The sequence below is a fragment of the Fukomys damarensis genome, unplaced genomic scaffold (genome assembly GCF_012274545.1).
Source record: "Fukomys damarensis isolate Sample0158 unplaced genomic scaffold, DMR_v1.0_HiC HiC_scaffold_7, whole genome shotgun sequence".
Lineage (NCBI taxonomy): Eukaryota > Metazoa > Chordata > Mammalia > Rodentia > Bathyergidae > Fukomys > Fukomys damarensis.
Window position 1 is genome coordinate 40,333,962 of NW_022900919.1, and position 20,585 is coordinate 40,354,546.

Genomic DNA, 20,585 nt, shown 5'->3' on the forward strand with positions numbered 1-20,585 from the left:
GCCGGGAGGAGGCGCCCCCCGCTCAGCCCTGACGTCACGAAACAGCCCCCGGGGCGCGGCGCGAGTGGGCGGAAATGTAAGCCGGTCCTGGCACCAGGGCTAGCGGGGTCTGCAGATCTGGTGGGCAGAAAGGCGCACGAAGCAACGGGAAAGGACAGGGGAGGACGTGCTGGGCTGAGGCAGGGAGAGAGGCGGGAGGGCCACCGGAGATGGTCGTCCAAGCTCCGTCTCCATCTCCCCCTCCCAACACGCGCTTTCAAATACAAAAAACGTGTTTGAGGCCGTGTGCGTATGCGTGCGGCTCTGCTGAGTGTGTGCACGGCTAGGTCTGGCGTGTGTCTTCTCTCCTAGCTGAGGAAAAGATTCCTGCTGACCAGAAAGGACCAAACAGCCGATTAGGGACGAGGACAGGGAGAGCGAGGACTTCAGAAATCCTCCGATGCAGCCCAAGAATATGGGACCCGCTCTTTCTTTTAACGTCTAGCCTTTGTATCTATCCATCCATCTACTATTTGTACCCCCCCATACATAACATTCACATTTTTAAAAAGTGGATGGTGCAGAAAGGTCTATTATAAAAGTCTCCTTCTATCTCCACTTCTCAAGTTCCCCAATCCACTTTGCAGAATCAACAGTACACAATCACTTTCTGTGGTTTAGGCTCAGTTTAGCTTGGAATACACACCGCGGCATCTTCTTTCGAACAGCTGCGCTGTGTTGCACGGAATGAATGTAGCCCGACCTCTTTCTGACGGGTGTTACCTTCTGGCCCTTAGTTACTCCTTCACAAATAGAGGCAGTGTCCCAGGGGGGTAAGGGAACAATCTGCCTGTAGGAAAGAGTATGTTTTCAGAGCCATCCATCCTCCTGGGCTTGACAGTGACATAGGAAAGCATACTGTTATGTGTGGGAGGGAGGTAAAAACATCGTCCAGAATATTTTTGACATGAGTTCCCTGAGCCTAATGAGGAATCGGGAAAAAACATCAGGTAAGTGCCCTGCTCAGAACAGAACCTTCTCTGATAACACAGGCTTTGGCGAACAAAACGAGGCTTCACTTGGGGTCTCTTCAGTCGGAGTATGAAGATGCCTACAAGCGCAATTCAAATGAGGGTTCAGATTCCTTTTACTGAAAATTAATGAGGCGCATCTACATCTTGAAAAGGCTGGGAATTATTTTACCAAAATCACAGCCACAGAATATTAAAAGAGTGGTCTTTAAAGTGCTAATAGTAGGACAGCTGGCAAAATTGGAATAAGATGTGTAGATTACATAATCATAGTGTACTAATATTGATTTGCTCATTTTTTTTGTTTCCTGATTTTGAGAATTAGTACTGTGCTCATGTAAAAGAATGTCCTTGATTTTTCTCTTTGAGTTTATTGGTACATTTTAGGTATACAGTACAGTTACATTCACCACGGGGACCTCGTACCTTTACATGATGCATCTCGGTTCTCATTTCCCCCATCCCCCTGCCCTCCCTTCACTCCCTCCACCCCTCCCCTATTTACAAAGATGTTGTTTCCATATTTTTCCTTTTCTTGTATTTTTTCTTTTCCCTTTTTTCTTTCCCCTACCCCTTCCATTTCACCTACTCCTCTAGCCCTTTTCTTCCTATTTCATATTATCAATTATACAATTTCAGCCTTATTTCCTCTTTTAGTTTTCACACCAGAGAAACTATTTGGCATTTATACATGTGTGTCCTATTTATTGCACTGAAGAGTATCACCTCAATGTGTATCCATTTAGCTATGTCTCTAGTTTCTCATTCTTTGTGGCTGAGTAGTACTCCGTTTTATAGAAAAACTCCATCTTCTTTATCCAGCCTCCAGTTGAAAAATGTCCTTGCTTTTGCAAAATGCACAACGAGGTCTCTAGAGGTAAATATGCAGCACTTACTCTCAAATTATTAAAAATATATAGTTAGGGACAATGCTAAAGCCAGTGGACAACATGTTAACATTTGGACAACTGGGATAAACATCATATGGACATTTTTATACTATTTTTACATTTTTTCTAAAATCTGAAATTCTTTCAAATCAAAAAAACTATTTTGGGTACAAAACAAAGTCTGCTTAAAATCAGTGAGGTACCAAAAAGAAGATATCAAGTGAGGCCCTTTTTTGACACAACTCTGACAGAATCTTCCTCTAGTGTTAAAATTATATAAGGGTTCCAACTGCTCTTTCAAATACATTGATTCCAAAGGTTCCTTAATAGTTCAAAATCTCTGATTAAAAGGGGCTGGGGAGGTAGCTCAGTGGCAATGCACCTGCCTGGCAAGTGTGAGGTCCTGAGTTCCATCCCTGGTCCCCCCCCAAAAAAAATCTGCTTAAAAGATTCTTTAAAACTGTCACCTTCCAAGCTGGGTACGGTGGTGCACAGCTGTAATCCCAGCACTCAGAAGGCTGAGGCAGGAGTATTGCCAAGAGTTCCAGACAGCCTGGGCTACATAGTGAGTTCAGGGCCGCCTGAACTATAAAGGGATACCCTGCATCAAAACCAAAGAAAACAAGACAAACCTGTCACTTTCCTCAAGCATCTGCACTCTGGTTTTCCTATAGACTCTCCGTGTTCTCATTCCCTTGAAAACAAGGTGTTAAACAGTGTTAACGTCGTCTTGTGACTTCAAAGATTATACCTGGTGGAGGTTTTTACTCTTCAAGACCAGCTGTGATGTGGGAAAGGTCTTTTCATTATTGCTATTGGGTGGGGGAAGGAGACAAAAAGGCTGGACCTACGGCTATTTCCCACATTTAGACTCAGCTTTTCTTTTTTTTTTTAAATTTTCATAACTTTCTATGATTTTTGCCTTTCACATTTAAAAAGGCTATCAGAGGAGCATTTCTCAGAAGTTCTTTCAAAGCAGGAAGAAGGAGAAAATAAATCAATGTTTTCCTTAGCAATCAGAGCTCGGAATAAAAGTGGTGTAAGATCAGGGTAGAGTCACGTTTTTTACTGGTCGTCTTGGGAAGTTTTGGATGAAGTGAACACCCTTCCCTCTTCTTTCTGTGTCACTTTGAAAAAACATCCAGAGTCTGTATCTGCTTGGATGTGTTTCTGGACACTCTGAGAACACTGATGATTTCCATTTCATTGATGTTTTTGTTTTCTGGAGCAGTACCATAATTCCTCTATATCATATCTTCTCAATCAGTCTGGTATCTGGTGGGAAAGGTCTCCTGCATTGTTTTTCTTTGGGAGAGTTTTGGCCATTTCTGACCCTTTGCATTTCCATAGAATTTTTGGAATGAATTTTTAGTTTCCACTTTTAAAAACCATGTTAATTTTATTTTTATTTATTTAGGTACCGGGGATCAAACTCAGGATGTTGCACTTCTGAGACAGGTGGTAGCACCAACTGAGCTAAATCCCCAGCCCATCCTGTTAATTTTTTGACAAGAATTACATTAAATCTATAGATCAATTTAGGAATAGCTGAGATCTTTACAATATGGGGTACATTTAGCTTTTTGGTTTTTTTGTTTTGTTTTGTTTTGTTTTTTTGTTTTTTTGAGACAGGGTCTCACTATGTAGTTGAGACTGACCTGGAACTCACCATGTATCCCAGGCTGGTTTTGAACTCACAGCAATCCTACTGCCTCAGCCTCCCGAGTGCTGGGATTACAGGCATGTGCCACCACGCCCAGCTTACACTTAGCTTCTTGATTGCTGATAATATTATGGAAATAATCTTATCTCAAGTAGTACAAAATATCAGGAAAAGAAGACACAGGGAAGGCTATCATTCAGGAATTCTCTCGAAGAATGAAGGACGAAAACAGACGGTTCCTTTGGGAAGCAGGATTTAGAACCATAACTTTGTACATTGCTTTAGAAATAGGTTAGCCACCAGGATCCAGCCTGGAAAACGAAACCGCTAAAGGGAATTTGATAGAGGAATTAATATATAGGGTTAAGAAACCTCAAGAGGGCAAATAGGGAAAGGCAAAGAAAGCCAGAGATCAACATCTACAGGCAGCTGCTACACCCCTAGAGAAGGAAGGAGAAAGAAGGTGTCCTCCCTGGAACCCAGAAACAGGCCACTTCGTAGCATGGGACCTCTGTGGAGTAGGATGACCAGATGTGGGGCCGTGGCCCAGAAGCTGATGGGAGCTAGAAACAGGCAGGCAGCAGCCCCTGCTGGAGATGCATCCTCTTCCTCCCTAGAAGAGAAAGGGGGAGAAATAGGTTGACTTCTTCTTTTCCGTGAGAGCGCCTGTTAGTGGGCAAACCTATGTGAGAACGAGTGACAAGGAGCCCGGAAAACACAGTCGCCCAGTGATGTACAGCAGACCAGGGTGGGCTGTGCTGTGGCGGATGTGTGTTCCATGGTCAATCCCGTCGTCAGTGGCAGCAGTCAGTCAGGGTGGGAGAGGTCTGGGTGGACTCCAGTCGGGGAGAGAGCGCACAGCATACTGGGAATCGCATCTCCATGGAAATAGTGGCTCTGTATGGGGGAGCCCACAGAATTCCCTGCATTTGTGGCCAACAGCATAAACATTTATCTCTGTTACTTTAAGGGTATTTTTAAAGAGCACAAACAAATAGTTTTGTCCTGGAATACATTCAGTACTGGCTTTTTCCCCTTTTTCTCATTTTTATTTTGAGACAAGTTCTCGCCATGTAGTTCAGGCTGGCCTTGAACTCACTATGTAGCCCATGCTGTCTTAAACTCATGGTGATCCTCCTGCCTCAGCCTTCTGAGTGCTGGAACTACAGATGTGCACCACCATACCTGGCTGAGAATTGGTTTTGTATGTCGGGGCAGGGTCCCGATGCACTCTGAAGTAGTCACTAGGAACTCAGACCAAACCATCATCTCAGGAGAGGGTAGGAACTATTTTTTGAATTCACCAAATTATCAGCAATGTAATTCTATATAAATTGAAAAAGTTAACATTTATCAGGAGGAGTTGGGAGGTAAAGCCATCATCACTTGGGTGTGTCAAAGCAAGGGACGTTCTCCCTTAGTTTGGAGTTCGAACATAATGAAATGCATCACATGAACAGTCCTTTATTTGCCGATATGTTTCAGAGGAAGCAAACTGCAAACATGAAGAAGGAGGTGGGCTAATTACGCTTTGGGTCTGAAGAATCATCAAGAGCTCCAGGCTGTTGACAAAGCCCCTGTGGTTCTCACAGGGTGAGGATCCAGAGGGACAGTACTTTCTGTTCTCTTGGTTGTCCCTCCCGTAACACAAGCTTACCAGGCAGGGTAACTTAGTTTCCGAAGTACTTTCCTAGGGCGGGGGATTTAGCTCAGTGTTTTCACCACCTGCCTCGCAAGCACAAGGTTAGGAGTTTGATCCCCAGTACAAAACAAAAAAAAAAAGTCAAAGTACTTTCATAAATGCTGTGGCTTAGTGTTTTTTTTTTTTGAGACAGTTTGCTTAGATCTCTAATGCTCACTTTATAGATTTGCTTAGTTAAAATGAAAACCACAAAAATAGCCTGTCCATGATTATAGTAGTAAAAAGCAGGGCTGAGCTTTCTTTTTTATTCATTTCTTAAAATTAATTTTTAGAATTTTTTTTCTAAAAAGTGAGCTTTTTTTTTGGTATCCGTTATCAAACTCAGGTCCTTGCACTTGCAAAGGAGGCAGCAGAATCACTGAGCTAAATCCCCCGCCCAAAACTGAGCATATTACCAGTCATGGTAGTGCACACCTGTAATCCCAGCACTGGAGAGACTGAGGCAAGAGTATGGCCACCAGTTCGACACCAGCCTGGGCTACAAAGTGTATTCAAGGCCAACCTGAACTACAGAGCAAGACTTTGTCTCAAAAGCAAAACAAAACAAAACAACAACAACAAAATTGAGCATATTAACCTACAGCCACATGACAAACTGCACAAACCTTACGTGTGTAGAGCGCTAGAGTTTTACACACATATACAGCTGGTAGTCACCACCATACCCAGAACATTCTCAGAACCCCAGAAAGCTCCCTCCCCTTCCTGGAAATATTCCCACCGAACGTGACTGTTCCTCTGATGGCTACTACCACAGATGATTTTGGTCTGTCTTAAACATTTTGTCTAAATGGCATTATACAGTATGTGTTTTTTTGTGCCTGGCTACTTTCACCTATATTAAAGCTGTAGGGTTCCTCTGTGTTGTTAGAGATAGCAATAAACAATTCATTCTCTATAGTTGCTGTATAATATTCCATAATATGAATGTCAAATCATATATTTATATATTGTATCTTTATGTATATTTGGATTGCTCCTTGTTTGGAAATATTATGAATAAGCACATTCAGGACATTTACACACACACATGGTTGTTTTAATGTCTATACAAATCACAGTGACGCTGGTAGATACTAGTAGTTTTCTGAAAGGGTTGAACCAGGGTCGGGATTTAAAGCTGGTTGTGTGGGGGTCACGTGATGCTCTTCTGTGATGTAATACTCCCCCGGGATCGTGTGAGAGTGCCCCTTAATTCCAGGATGCCTTAGGTGGAAGGAGACCAAGCCACATTTCACTCATTGCACACATCTGCACAAGGGCTGGGCCTAGAGACAAGAGTTATCTTTGCTTACTCAGTGGTACCGCACAGAGGCAACACAGACAGACAGAGTCCTGGAAACCACTGAGAAGCCAGTCGTTCACTTGTTCGTGTTGCTTCTTGCGGCTCTCTGGGGGGACCCCGTCCAGCGGGGAATAGGAGGTGACAGCCGCCTCTTATTCGTGGGTCATCAGAGGCCGATCCGATCTTGAATGCCTGTGAAGGAAATCTTTAAGAAGTTAGAGCACATGGCCCAAGTCTGATTTCTGATCAAAGGCTCTTTATTGGCTCAGCAAAACGATTATATACTGTTATCCCAGGGGGAAGGTTCAGCAAGCTTATTGGACAGTTCAAACAAATCTTCTACCAATCACATGAGTCACTCAAGCATTTAACCATAAAGGGACAAAGCATTTATCAGCATACAGCAATCAGTATTTTACCAAATGTGGGGAGGGGTAAGTGGGAAGGCGTACATCAACAATTAACCCTATGCAATCTTTAACTTAACAATCTCCAGGGGCAAGCGGGGCAAGGGGAAAACCAATTTTGATACCAAGATTCGTCCTTTTCCCGTTGCTTCTGCCTTTGTTCGAGGCTTTCCTCAACCCTTCTAATGCTATCATCCACCAGGCCCAGTTTATCTTTAAAAAAGCAACATTCTTAAAGAAGGGGGTTGGGGCCAATGGCAATGGGTTTGAACTGAGGTGGTTCTTTCAAAAGCCTGATGGAAAAGGTGAGACCCGGATCACGGCCGCTGATGTAAAGGCGAAGGCCCCACTCAACCTGACGAGTCCAGTGGTATTGTTTGCCGGGCGTGGTGGTGCACGCCCATAATCCCATAAAACTAGTCTGGATTACAGTGAGCTCCAGGTCGACACCCGTAATCCCATAAACCCAGCCTGGATTACACAGTGAGCTTAGCCTGGATTACACAGAGAGCTCCAGGTCAATCTCATCTGCATAGCTGAGACCCTCATCTCAGAAAAGCCAAATAGAGTCATAGATTGTGTCAATGCCTCAATGGTAGAAGTTACTTTTCCAATGTCAAATGCCAGTGGGCTCCCACAGCTTCTTCCCTAACACTCCTCTGTTAGAATGTTTGTTTCTGGAACTGCTAGCAGAAAGCCTCGATCGACATAGCCAAGAACGTGCAGGTCTCCTTGGCCTTCAGAATCTGGAGACTGGCGAGTAAGGCCATACACATCCACCTACTAGAAGGCTGGGTTCAGAGCCTAACACACTGTTCCAGGGTCAGCAGGGGAGGTTTGAAAGCACGTGCTTAAAAGTCAACCAGAGAACTAAACGTGTTTCCTGAGTCTGCCTTCCAAGTTCAGCATGTGCAGAATATGGGATTGAAAAATGTTTGCATATTGTTTCCTTTTTGTTTGCTTGTTTGTTTTTGGTACCAGGGATGGAACTCGGGCCCTTGCACTTGTCAGGCAGGCGGCGGCATCACTGAGCCAAACCCCTGGCCCTTTTGCATATTGTTTTATATTCTGGTAGAGAAGGCCCCACTCAACCTGACGAGTCCAGTGGTATTGTTTGCCGGGCGTGGTGGTGCACGCCCATAATCCCATAAAACTAGTCTGGATTACAGTGAGCTCCAGGTCGACACCCGTAATCCCATAAACCCAGCCTGGATTACACAGTGAGCTTAGCCTGGATTACACAGAGAGCTCCAGGTCAATCTCATCTGCATAGCTGAGACCCTCATCTCAGAAAAGCCAAATAGAGTCATAGATTGTGTCAATGCCTCAATGGTAGAAGTTACTTTTCCAATGTCAAATGCCAGCGGGCTCCCACAGCTTCTTCCCTAACACTCCTCTGTTAGAATGTTTGCTTCTGGAACTGCTAGCAGAAAGCCTCGATCGACATAGCCGAGAACGTGCAGGTCTCCTTGGCCTTCAGAATCTGGAGACTGGCGAGCAAGGCCATACACATCCACCTACTAGAAGGCTGGGTTCAGAGCCTAACACACTGTTCCAGGGTCAGCAGGGGAGGTTTGAAAGCACGTGCTTAAAAGTCAACCAGAGAACTAAACGTGTTTCCTGAGTCTGCCTTCCAAGTTCAGCATGTGCAGAATATGGGATTGAAAAATGTTTGCATATTGTTTCCTTTTTGTTTGCTTGTTTGTTTTTGGTACCAGGGATGGAACTCGGGCCCTTGCACTTGTCAGGCAGGCGGCGGCATCACTGAGCCAAACCCCTGGCCCTTTTGCATATTGTTTTATATTCTGGTGTTGTCCAGGGATTTAGCTCAGTGGTGCTGCGCCTGCCTCGCCACCTGAGTGGGCAACAGCTGAGGAGTCTGGGTGGGGCTCCTGGTGGAAGCACAAGTGTGTGGCCCTCCGTCTCCAGCGCTTGTTCTGAGCAGAGGGTAGTGGAGAAGTCAGACCTTCATCCCATGCTGGTGGGGTTTTTTCTACCTCACAGTAGCGTTTTCCCTCTGTCTCTGCTGTCTTGCTAACCTACAGCTTCTCTCTTCACCCTTGCATAAAGCTTTCACCACCTGGCCTCTTCCTAGGGATGTTTGGAGTTTGATCTCATTCCAGCATAGGTATTTAAATGTGTGGTTTTTGCTGCACTCAGCTAGGATCCGCCCTGATATCGAGACCCTTTTGGGCCCACATGATTGACAGTTGTCTTGTGCCAGTTGTTTGAAGTCTCCCTTTCCTCCTCTGCTGAATTCCCTCCACTCTTGCTGCTCTCATCCTCAGGAGTCACAGGATGTAAGATGCTTCGGCCTCTGATTTTGAGAGACTTGGCTGACTTTGGTCTGAGAGGAGGAATTCTTCTGCTGATTCAGAATTTTTAATTATTTATGGTGCATATTAGAGCATACCAACTCCCAGGCAGCCTTCTCAATAAAAATGTGTTCTCTAAATGTACACTCCAGGAAAACTTCATGTAGGCTACTTTCAGCTTTACACCTATGAATATCTTATTTCCCCGATAGCTCTTAATGGCCCTCAAGGAGCCATTACCATTAAGTAAATATGCATGATCTGAACCCTCCCAAGATGTAATTGCCTGCATTTTTGTTCTGGGTAACAAAGATACAGATGTATAGTGGGCCTCTTCTCATACATTTTATTAAAGGGTTGCTTTCCTTGTCTCTCCCCACCCCTGGCTGCATTTTCTCTCTTTTATATTCACTCACAAATCTCAAAAGAGCACCAAAGAATTTTATATTGCCATATAAACATGTTATTGTCTGGAAGTATAAATTACCAAGGGATGAGCCAATCTCAACTCGATCTTTTTACCTTTTAGAAAGTATATTATTCAATGAGGGATAAAAGTGAATATTAGAAAATGTACTGAATTTGGCCCTTCTCCATACCGTAGAAGCACAATCCTCAGCCAGTTTTGGAAAGGAGAAAGAACCTTGCAGGAATATGACTCAAGGTGAAAGCCTAGGTCCTATAAATTAAAGCAGAAGCATCCGGGTTCCTCAGACCTAAGTCTACTGAAAGGTGAGCTAATTTCTAGCCCAGAGGTGGAAAAGGAAAGGGCATCCCAAAAACCTCTACTGAGCCCCAGCAGACAGACTAGGAGGAAGGGGCGAGTCTGAAATAAGAGAAAAGGTAACAGTCTCTAGGAAAAGGGTCTGGTCCCTGTGAAGTGAACCCTAAATTTACATGGAAATTCAGTATTTCATTGTAATATGTTGGACGGCTTTTTGACAGTGAAGCTGTGGAGGGAGAAAGGAAACAGGGAGTTTATATAAATCAGAGGCTTAGTGTAACACACCCAAGTCCCGCCTGCTGTCCCAGGCAAGCCTGCACAGTGGACGAAGCTGCTACTTCTTGCTTTGAGGGAAACAGAGAGTCGTGTGAGGCCCTGAGCAGGTGTTTAAATACCAAGGGAGTGAGCAGCCTCTGATTTTCATTTCACACCTCTTTTCCACTTCTCCTGGTCTTCCCTTTAGAAGGGAGACACAAGACAGCCTTGGGGGATGAGGAAGCAGTAGGTCAGAGACCATACCAGGCTCCATGTCAGTCTGGGCTAGAGTAAGCATTCGCACGTCCCAGCTTACATGATCTGTGGGCCTCTTGAGGACCTGATTAACATCCCACTGCACCAGGCCAGAAAGCAAAGAGGAGGTGCTTCGCACAAAATGTGCTAACATGAAGTGTTAACGAATGCTGGGAGGCTCGAGATCAAAATTGTCCCTAGAGCCATTTCCTACCAACCCACAGAGAGAGAGAGAGAGAGAGTACACAAGTAGAGTTTCAGATTCGTTGCAGAACTCCACCAGAGAGACACCTTTCAATTAAGAACCTTCTTGGCATCCCTCAGTCCATAACCCATGAGTCCGTAACCCTCTCCGTGGAACAAGTCCACTCTGTGAACAACAATAACACCCTGGGGTGCAGAGAGCCTTCTGAAGTGGACATTCCCATGCACCGTGAGAGAGTACACAAGTAGAGTTTCAGATTCGTTGCAGAGCTCCACCAGAGAGACACCTTTCAATTAAGAACCTTCTTGGCATCCCTCAGTCCATAACCCATGAGTCCGTAACCCTCTCCGTGGAACAAGTCCACTCTGGAAACAACAATAACACCCTGGGGTGCAGAGAGCCTTCTGAAGTGGACATTCCCATGCACCGTGGGCTGGGAGGAGGCTGTGAGTTTTATTTCTGCATCCCAACAGCATCTGGCCCAACCCCAAACTCAGCAGTGATTCCCTGGACCAGGCGGTCAGCATCTCAGAAGGTTAGGGAGCTGTTGCTCTTAGGGCACTTCAGCAATTCTGCAGTTCTCATCTGCCCACTACTTACGCATTGCACCCTACAGTGAAGGGCTCAGCCGTGTCTCACTCGCAGGATTTCCTGGGGCTTCTGCGAGCAGAGATGCACAGAATTCAGCATGAGCACACATGCATCAGTGGCCCTTCCTCTTTTCCTCTCTCTCTCTCTCTCTCCCTTTCCCTCTCCCTCTTCCTCTTCCACCTCCCCCCTTTCTTTCATCTTCCTTTCTTCTTTGTTTTTCTTTTTGTGTGGCAGTACTTGGGATTGAACCTAGAGACTCTGCACTGAGCTACAGCCCTAGCCGATTTTTAGCTTTTTACATTTTTAGACAGAGTCTGGATGAGTCATCCCGTCTCCAGGGCTGGGCTCAAACTTGCGATCCCCTTGTCTCAGAATGCTGAGATTACAGGCGGACACCACCACCACATGTGGCCTAGTCTTCTTTGTGATTCATCTCTGACCCATGCCCAGCCATCTTTACTAAACACCAAGATTATACAATATATGGTTGAAAGTTTGGGATCTCAGGTTAAATCCATCTAGGCTATCTGTCACCTGTGTGATTGCTCACAAGTAACTTCCATCTATGACAATTGCTTTCCTTATCTGGGGAGTGCAGCAGATGAGCTAGATTTGGGAAATACTTTACTATTGTGACTGTTTCATGTTAGCATTCAAGATGTGGCGGCTGCTGTTATGATTTAAAACATAACAAATTGGGCCAGGGGTGTAGCTCAGTGGCACAGTGTCTGCCTGGCAAGTACAAGGTCCTGAGTTCAATCCCCAGTACCACACACACAAAAAATTGTTTTTTAAATAACAACTTTACTGAGCTATAATTTACACACAACAGAATTTGGAAGTGTGCTGTTCAGTGGGGCTTTCAGTGTATGTATGGAACCGTACACCACTGCCACCAAGTCACCTGTGTAAGCAAAGGGCCTTCTCACTGGTCTTGCTTCTACCCTTGTCTCTCTGTAGTCCGCCTTGGACAAAGCACACGGAGCCAATTAGTGAGGCCGTGCCAGTCCTTCGCGCAAAGTGCCCCAGGGGCTCCTGTCTCACAAAATGAATCTTTCCACTGGCTGCTGGGCCTTCGTGATTTCTTCCTGGTACCTCTCACTTTCCCATCACACACTTCTCCAGCGACACACTGGCCCTGAAACCCGCCACACATCCTCCTGCCTGCTTCTTTGCACTTGCAATGCCCTTGTATAGGGTGAAACATCCACCGTCTTCATCTCCCTCCCTCCCTTACAGCTTTGCTTTGATGCCATGTGTTCGGCGAGGCCTTCACAGGCTTCCCCGTCTCCCTCTGACAGCCTTCTCTATCCTCTCTCCTGGTCCGCTCATCTCCAAGCATTTCTAACTCCCAGCAAAATGCTATTTACGTTTTACTGGTGTGTTCGAGCCTCTCTCTCTCTCGCTGGAGGATTAGCTCACTGAGGGCAAGGGGGTGGCCGGTTTCATTCTGTCCTCCATCCCCAGCACCTAAAACAGGGCTGGCTCATAGCAGCTGCACACGACACCTGGTTTTCACTGGATATGTACTGTATCTGCACCATCACGATGCTGAAAAATTCAAGGTCGCCTCATCATTGGGGGTCGGGACTGTCTGTAAGTAGGATACAGGATTCCGAGTGCTTCCTTGGAGGAAATGCAAAATAGAAAGTGGTACCATAAAGATGCCGGAAGTTGGCAGGGAGCCCTCAGGGCTTCCACGGGAGGTGGTTTTGAGCTGGCTCTTGAGTAAGCGTGTGTCCGAGAGGTTTCTATCAGGGCGTAGTGAGTGACAGTAATGACGAAGCAGCATGCAGGGCGCTGTGCTTTTCATGCGGAAGCCGGCTCAGGCCAGCCAGAGAGCTGACTGTTCAATTTGCAGGAAGTTCAACCACTGCCTGCTATCACAGTGGTAGCTTGAACTTGGTCATGGTAGGAGAAATTATAGCCAGAACCCAGCTATACAAATACCGGGGACCCACTCCCCAAGCCAACAGAGCCACTTGCTAAACACTGAACAGCATCACCCCAGGCACAGCAAAGATGTGGTCCCGTGTCTTGTCCGAGTGGTGGCTGTAGCAACTCTCAGTCAGGGACAGTACGCCCAGATGATGGATGATGGGCCTTCGCGGTGGAGGACTTGGACACTGAAAGGCCAATGCACTGAGCAGACCAGAGCACCCCAAGCGCATGTCCACCTGGAGCCTCCGAATGTGACTTTATTTTGCAAATAACATCTATGAAGATGTGAATAGTTAAGGTGACACATCATTGGGTTAGAGTGGTCCCTACATCTGATGACTGATGTCTTTCTAAGAAACAGGAGAGAGAGCTTTGGATATGGAGACACAGAGGAGAGCCAGGAAGAGGGACCCAGGAATTGGGGTGACACAGAGCTGGGGGAGTAGCTCAGGACAGAGCACTTGCCTAGCCTGTGCAAGGCCCTAGGTTAATCCCCAGTATTGGGGCAAAAGCTGGAGAGCTGCAGCTACAAATCAAAGAATGGCAAGGGTTGCTGCTGAACCCCCCCAAAATAAAGCAAGGCACAGGATGGATTATTTTCTGGGGTCCAGAGGGCCCTGCTGACACCTTAATTTCAGACTTGTAGCTCCGGAACTGTAGAAGGATAAATATATGTTGTGTTAAGCCACTGCTTGTGATAATTCGTTACCACAGCTCTAGGAAGCTAACACAGACCAGGACGAAGAAGGACAAAGAGGTGGGGACGTGTGAGGGTGCCTGAGGGGAAGAAGAAGTGGTGCCCATTATTGGAGCTGTTAGATGCCTCCTCCATCCTGTGCCATGCTTCCCGGGTTGTAAATATCATCTACGTTGATCTTTAACATACTCCGATGAGGTAAGGAGTCTGAAGTTCATTCTGAAGATTAAAAAACAAACAAACAAACATCCAGAGAAGTTAACCAATTTGCTCAAGTTGCACAGCTCTTAAAGAGAGATGACTCTTTTTGGCTTTTAACATTCACATCTGTTCCTCTGTGACACTTTGCCTGGGTGATGCTCTTTTCGAGCCAGGAGATGAACAGTTTTGCTCTGTCACACACTCCTGCTATGTGGAGATACCTCTCCCCAGGCCCAGAATAATGGTGCCAATCACAGCTTGGAGCCTCCAGAACTGTGAGTCACATGTTACCTATTCCCTTTATAAACTAATTGCCTCTTGTATTTTGTTATAGTGTTGGAAAGCTAACTAATGGAGGACCAAAGTACAGTTCAATGCCTTTTGCATTGCAAAGATTATTTCAATCTTGTAGAAAGACTCAGAAGTCATTAAAGAATGAAATTTCAAACAATCACAGACAGGCTAAGAGAAATTCTGTAAGGGTGAGGCATAGTGGTGCACACCTATAGTGCCAGTACTCAGGAGGCTGAGGCAGGAGAATCACCATGAGTTTGAAGCCAACCTGGGCTACATAGTGAGTTCAAGGCCAGACAATTATATAGTGAGACCCTGTCTCAAAAAACCAGAGAGAGAGAGAGAGAGAGAGAGAGAGAGAAAGAGAGAGAGAGAAAGGGAGAAAGACAGAAAGAAATTGCCCTAAGGAAACCAAGACCCATCATCTGGAGGGAAACCAGCTACATATTCAGAAGAAATCTGAGCAGCTGATGTTTATGGTGGTTAGAATCTCAATTTTTTCAAATGATGCCTTTTCTTTGGCATCACAGTCACACATCATAGTTGGGGAAATGAAGACCTAGCTCCTAGAATAGCAGGCAGTACACAGCATTCTACACATTTTCACATAAAAGACAAAATTAAAAATATAAAATGTTTCCATCAGAGTTAGAGGGAAGAATCATAACAATTGTAGTTGGCATTGCAACTGTGTATATAGAGCCAATTTGACGGATGAAAAGCCAATGACTTCCCCCAGTAGATTCAATTAAAAATGCTCTGGGTTCTAAAATGTTGGGATCATATTTGAGTCTGCATATTGATAAGGGCAGTCAACCAGTTATCTAATAAAAGGGACATTCCCAACACAGGAAACCAGTTGAATGGGGAGAGGTAATTATAACTTCATGAATTCTCTTTCTTTCCTTGTCTACAAAAACAGCCTACACAGAGAAATATGATTTCCTCATTTTCTAAATTTATTAAAGGTCTAACATTTAAAAAGCTGACATTTTGTGCACCCGCGCCAGACAGAGCTACTAAGTCTCTAAGTTGCCCAGTCTGGGCTTGAACTCAGCATCTCTCTACCTCAGCCTCTTGAGTGCTGGAATACAGGCATGAACATATTTGGTTAAAAAAAATTTTTTTAAACTATGGTGGTTAGAAATTTTTGGTTGTGATCTTCACTCCCTGGGGGCCGAAGTCTGCTTAGAAACTGAAGTTGGTTTCTCAGAAGTCCACATGGCACTGCAGCACTCAGTGACTGTGCCAAGTGCCAGTGTGGGCTGTGCTTGGCTTGTGCTGTTGGTTATGAGGATTTGGACTTAGGCCTTTCGTTGAGACTGCTCCCTTGTGCTCACACACTGCAGATCCAGCCACCTCAGAGAGCCCCACCTACGACCACATGAAGCTTTGGGGACATCTAGACTCAAGGCACAATAATGAGTAAAGAATTTTTAGTCTTTCACTGCCAGACCCCAAGGATTGTTTATTGGAAACTGCTACAGTGAATCAGAATATAAGATGAGTGAGAGTCTGTTTTGCAGCTTTGCCAAGGGTTAGTCTTATTCCTGGAGCAGAAGTAATGGAGAAGTAATGGGATCCTCAAGGCCATGGGTTATTGAGTAAACCTCACACTGCTAACAAGCTGCAGGGATTTGCTCTTATGTGTCCTCTGCCCCCTGCTCTTGGTTTCATCTTGAAATGTCACTTTACTTTTGTCTGGGCTCTGCCCCCTGCTCTTGGTTTCATCTTGAAATGTCACTTTACTTTTGTCTGGGCTGACATCAGCTCACTTGCCCATGGAGGCTAAGAGAAGGTAGCAACCAGAGCTGTTGTGTTGGTCACAGAATCAGATGTCTTTTGCTCCCTGAGGCCCAAGAGTGCTGGGTGAGCGGGCAATTTCTGCAGCTGCTCTTGTGCCTCCTGCCTGTTTCCCAGCCCACCCCGTCTCGGGTGGAACAAGATGTAATCAGATCATATCAGGTTCCCAATGTGCAGCGATTGCTCTTTGGAGGACAAATTATTCTTTGTCACCACTGCGATAAACCGAGGCAACTGCGTGTGCAGAAGATGCCCTCCGGCCCCGAGAAGCTAGAAGCAGAGAACTCAGGTGAAAACCGCCGGGCACAGGCCTCCTACTTCAGTCCGAGTCGAAATGCAGAAGCCGACAGTGTCGAGGTGGTCAGCAGCAGTCACAGAGCCAACATTTAGCTCATGTTCCTTGTACTTTACGGAGCCTCCTCGCCTCCCCTCACATTTTATGTGTGTGGCCAGAGCAGCGAGAATTAAAATTAAATTTTACTTTCAGCTTAAAAATGATTCTTCTAAAACAAACACGCCTGGAGGTGCTAACGAGATCACATGCAGATGTAGATGCAGTGTTTGGACGAGGGAGATGTTGAAATGCACGGAGCAGAAGTGGCAGCCGCCCCCGGGTCGCTGTCACTCGGGTCTGTGAGACAGATGTACACGGAGTCGATGAGCGCGAGCCCCGCACGCTGGAGTCGGCCCGGTGACTCAGATCAGGGCTTCTCAACCCCGGCAGCGCTAACATTTTCAGCAGGACACTTCTTTGTGGTTGGAAAATGTCCCGGGCACTGAGAGATGTTTAAACAGCATCCTGGCCTTTGCCCCCTAGATACAGGCGTTCTGCCCTCCGCCCCCAAGTTGTGACCATGAGAAACGTGGATGTTACCACTTTCCCCCCCTTGTTCTTCTGCTTTCTGTCATGAAATGAAACAGTATAAAATCCTCATCAGAAGCTGAGAAGCTGCCAGCGCCGTGCTGTTAGGCTTCCCAGGATCCGGACCGGGAGCCAAATAAACCTGGTTTACATGAATAACCCAGTGTCTTGTATTCTGTTACAGTTAATAGAACATGGAGTGGGACGAGCCCTGCCCAGAGCTGTAGGTGATATATTTGATGTACAAATACAAATGTTATAATCTAGGCAGGAAAATGTAGGTGCTGATAATACAAGTAGAACGGTTTAGGAGTAGGTGGGGAGGCAGATCTAGACTTGTCCATATAGGAAGAATTTTTTCAATGTGAATATAAGTTATTTGAAAGTTGGGACATATTAGTTTTCTCATTGTTAGACACAGTGTCTGACACGCAGAACTTAGAGAAGGAAAGGTTTGATTTAGCTCACAGTCTGGGGGATTCAGTTTATAGATGGCTCCAAGGCAGGAACGACGCGGCGCGGTGGAAACAGCTCATTAGTTCATGGCAGCTGGAGAGCAGTGCCGGGGAACTGCAGGAGAGCAGCAGGAGCGGGACCACTCGGTGCCCAAAGTCTGGTTCCCATGACCCACCTGATGCACCCAAGGGTGTGCTCACTGATCTGCTGGGCATTTCTTTTTCTTTTTTCTTTTTCCATTAAGTTTATTGGTACAGGTTAGGTAAACAATACAGTTACATTTATCATTGGGACCTTGTACCTTCACATGATGTATCTTGGTTCTTATTTTTCCCCATCCCCCTGCCCTCCATTTACCCCCTCCACCCCTCCCTATTTACAAAGACTTTGTTTCCATTTTTTCCTTTTCTTATATATTTTTCTTTTCCCTTCTTTCCTTTCCCCTACCTCTTCTATTTCCCCTACTCCTTTAGACCCTTTCTTCCTATTTCACCTCATTTATGCATTTTGATCTTTATTTACACTTCTAGTTTTTTATACCAGAGAATCTATTTGGCATTTATACATGTATGTCCTATTTATTTCACTTAATAGTATAGACTCAATGTGCATCCATTTAGCTATGAATGTCTCTAGTTTCTCATTCTTTATGGCTGAGTAGTACTCCATTTTATAGAAAAACCACATCTTCTTTATCCAGGCTCCAGCTGATGGACAATTGGGTTGCTTCCAATTTTTAGCTATTACAAACTGTGCTGCTATAAACATGGGCACACATATATCACTGTGGTATGATTCTTTTAAATATTTTGGGAAGATACCCAGCAGAGGGATAGCTGGGTCAAATGGAACCTCTAATCCTAGTTGTTTGAAGTATCTCTATACTGATTTCCACAGTGGTTGCACCAGTCTGCACTTCCACCAACAGTGGAGGTGGGTTCCTTTCTCCCCACAACCCCACCAACATTTGCTATTGGTTGATTTCTTGACAGCAGCCATTCTTTGTGGGGTGAGGTGGAATCTCAGTATTGTTTTCATGTGCATCTCTCGAATGACCAGTGATGTGGAACATTTTTTCATATATTTACTTGATGCTTTTACTTCTTTGTTTGAGAAATATCTGTTCATTTTGGATGCCCATTTTTGAATCGGGTCTTTATATTTGGGGAGGTCTGATTTTTAAAGTTCTTTATATAGTCTAGATAATAGTCCTTTGTCTGAGGAACAGCGGATGAAAATCTTTTCCCACTTTGTAGGTTGTCTCTTAGCTCTGTTGGTGGTTTCTCTTGCCGTGCAGAAACTTTTTAATAAGATGAGATCCCAGTTGTTGATTCTTTGCGCTAGTTACCATGCTACTGAGGATTTGTTCATATGCTGGGCATTTCTTTTCTTTTCTTTTTTTTTTTTTTTTGAGACAGGGTCTCACTGTGTAGTTGAGACTGACCTGGAACTCACTATGTAGCCCAGGCTGGTTTCGAACTCACAGCAAGCCTCCTGCCTCAGCCTCCTGAGTGCTTGGATTACAGGTGTGCACCACCATACCGGGCTTGGGCATTTCTTAATCCAATGAAATTGACATAGGGTTAATAGTCACAGGGACCAAGTCTAATAACTTAACATCTCTGAGCAATTTGGAGATACTTACTAATAGTTTCTTGATTGTTTAATTAATTTTACCATGTAACAAATAAAGTCATCTTTCATTTTAAGTACAAAGATAGACTTGTCTCAGGAAAGTTTGTGGTAACTTAAAACTTCAAGTTTTTATAAATAAATATATGTAGGTAGACATAGTATACTAAAAACATATGCTACAAATATTTTCCTGACTTTTTTATTATTAAAAATTCAAATATATAAAGAAATAGGCAAAAATTTACCAATAACACCTGTATGCTAACCCCTATGCTTACATTTACTGTGCTTGCTTGTTTCATGTCTGTCTAGCTCTTTTTGTCACTTTTCCATAAATGCGATAAAATACCCAACGCCCACAATTTAAGGAAAGATTTGTTTTGGCTCATGGCTTCAGAGGGCTCAGTCCACGGCCAGCCGGCTCCCAGGGAGAAGCATCACGGTGGAATCATGTGGTAGAGGACAGTTAGCTGCTCAATCTTTGGCAGCCAGGAAGCAGCGTGAAAGGAAGGAGCCAGAGACAAGAGTACATCCTCCCAGCTCATCTCTTCTGACCAGGCTCCACCCCTCCCAAACACATTCAGCTATGAACTTAGCAAGGGATCACTGCTGAGTACAGTGCCGCTCGATTCAATCACTTTCCAAAAGACCCACTTCTATATAAGTAAGACTTTTGAGGGATATTTTAGATCTAACCCATAACACTGTTGACCACCATTTATTTATCCATTAATCTGTTATGTTTTGTTGATGCACTTCAAAGCAAGTTTTACATGTTTTTATTTATTTATTTTTGTTTTGAGGTTTTTGTTTTTTGTTTTTTGTTTTTGTTGTTGTTGTTGTTGTTGGTTTTTTGAGACAGGGTCTCACTATGTAGTTGACAAGCTTTTTTTTTTTTTTGGTACCTGGGATTGAACTCAGGTCCTTGCACTTGCAAGGCAGGCCACCAAACCGCTGAGCTAAATCCCCAGCCCCTCACTATGTAGTTGAGACTGACCTGGAACTCACTGTGTAGCCCAGGCTGGTCTCAAACTCACAGCGATCCTCCTGCCTCAGCCTCCCGAGTGCTGGGATTACAGGTGTGCACCACCACGCCCAGCAAATTTTACATGTTTTTAAAGTGATTTCCTAAAGGACTAATGTCCGCAAATGACTGAATTTGACTTCATATAGTTTCATATTATGATCTTGCATACTAACATGGTCATAGGTTACTTGTAATGTTCTGCAGAGCAAGTCTTTGTAGGATCAAGGCAGTCACACGACATTTGTTTAAAATTTGAATCTGGAATCCCAGCAAGGAAATGTTCAGGGTTTATAATGAGCAGACATTGAGAAGAGCAAATGGTGGCATTTGTCTGACTCTCCTTTGGAACTGGTAAGCAGCATCCTGT

The 20,585-nt window shown here is 44.9% G+C and overlaps 1 protein-coding gene across 2 annotated transcripts in view; it reads right to left on the minus strand.

Annotated features, from left to right (window-relative positions):
• Positions 1 to 3,606: 3,606 nt before the first annotated feature.
• Shld1 (shieldin complex subunit 1) overlaps positions 3,607 to 20,585 on the minus strand; it is a 123,324-nt gene continuing 106,345 nt past the window's right edge. The window contains exon 4 of one of the 2 annotated variants that reach the window (XM_010607519.3): positions 3,607 to 4,176. The gene's annotated coding sequence lies outside the window, so the exon portion shown is untranslated. Of the gene's footprint in view, positions 4,177 to 13,549; positions 14,160 to 20,585 lie in introns of those variants that run through there. The other variant, XM_010607517.3, reaches the window with a different exon arrangement.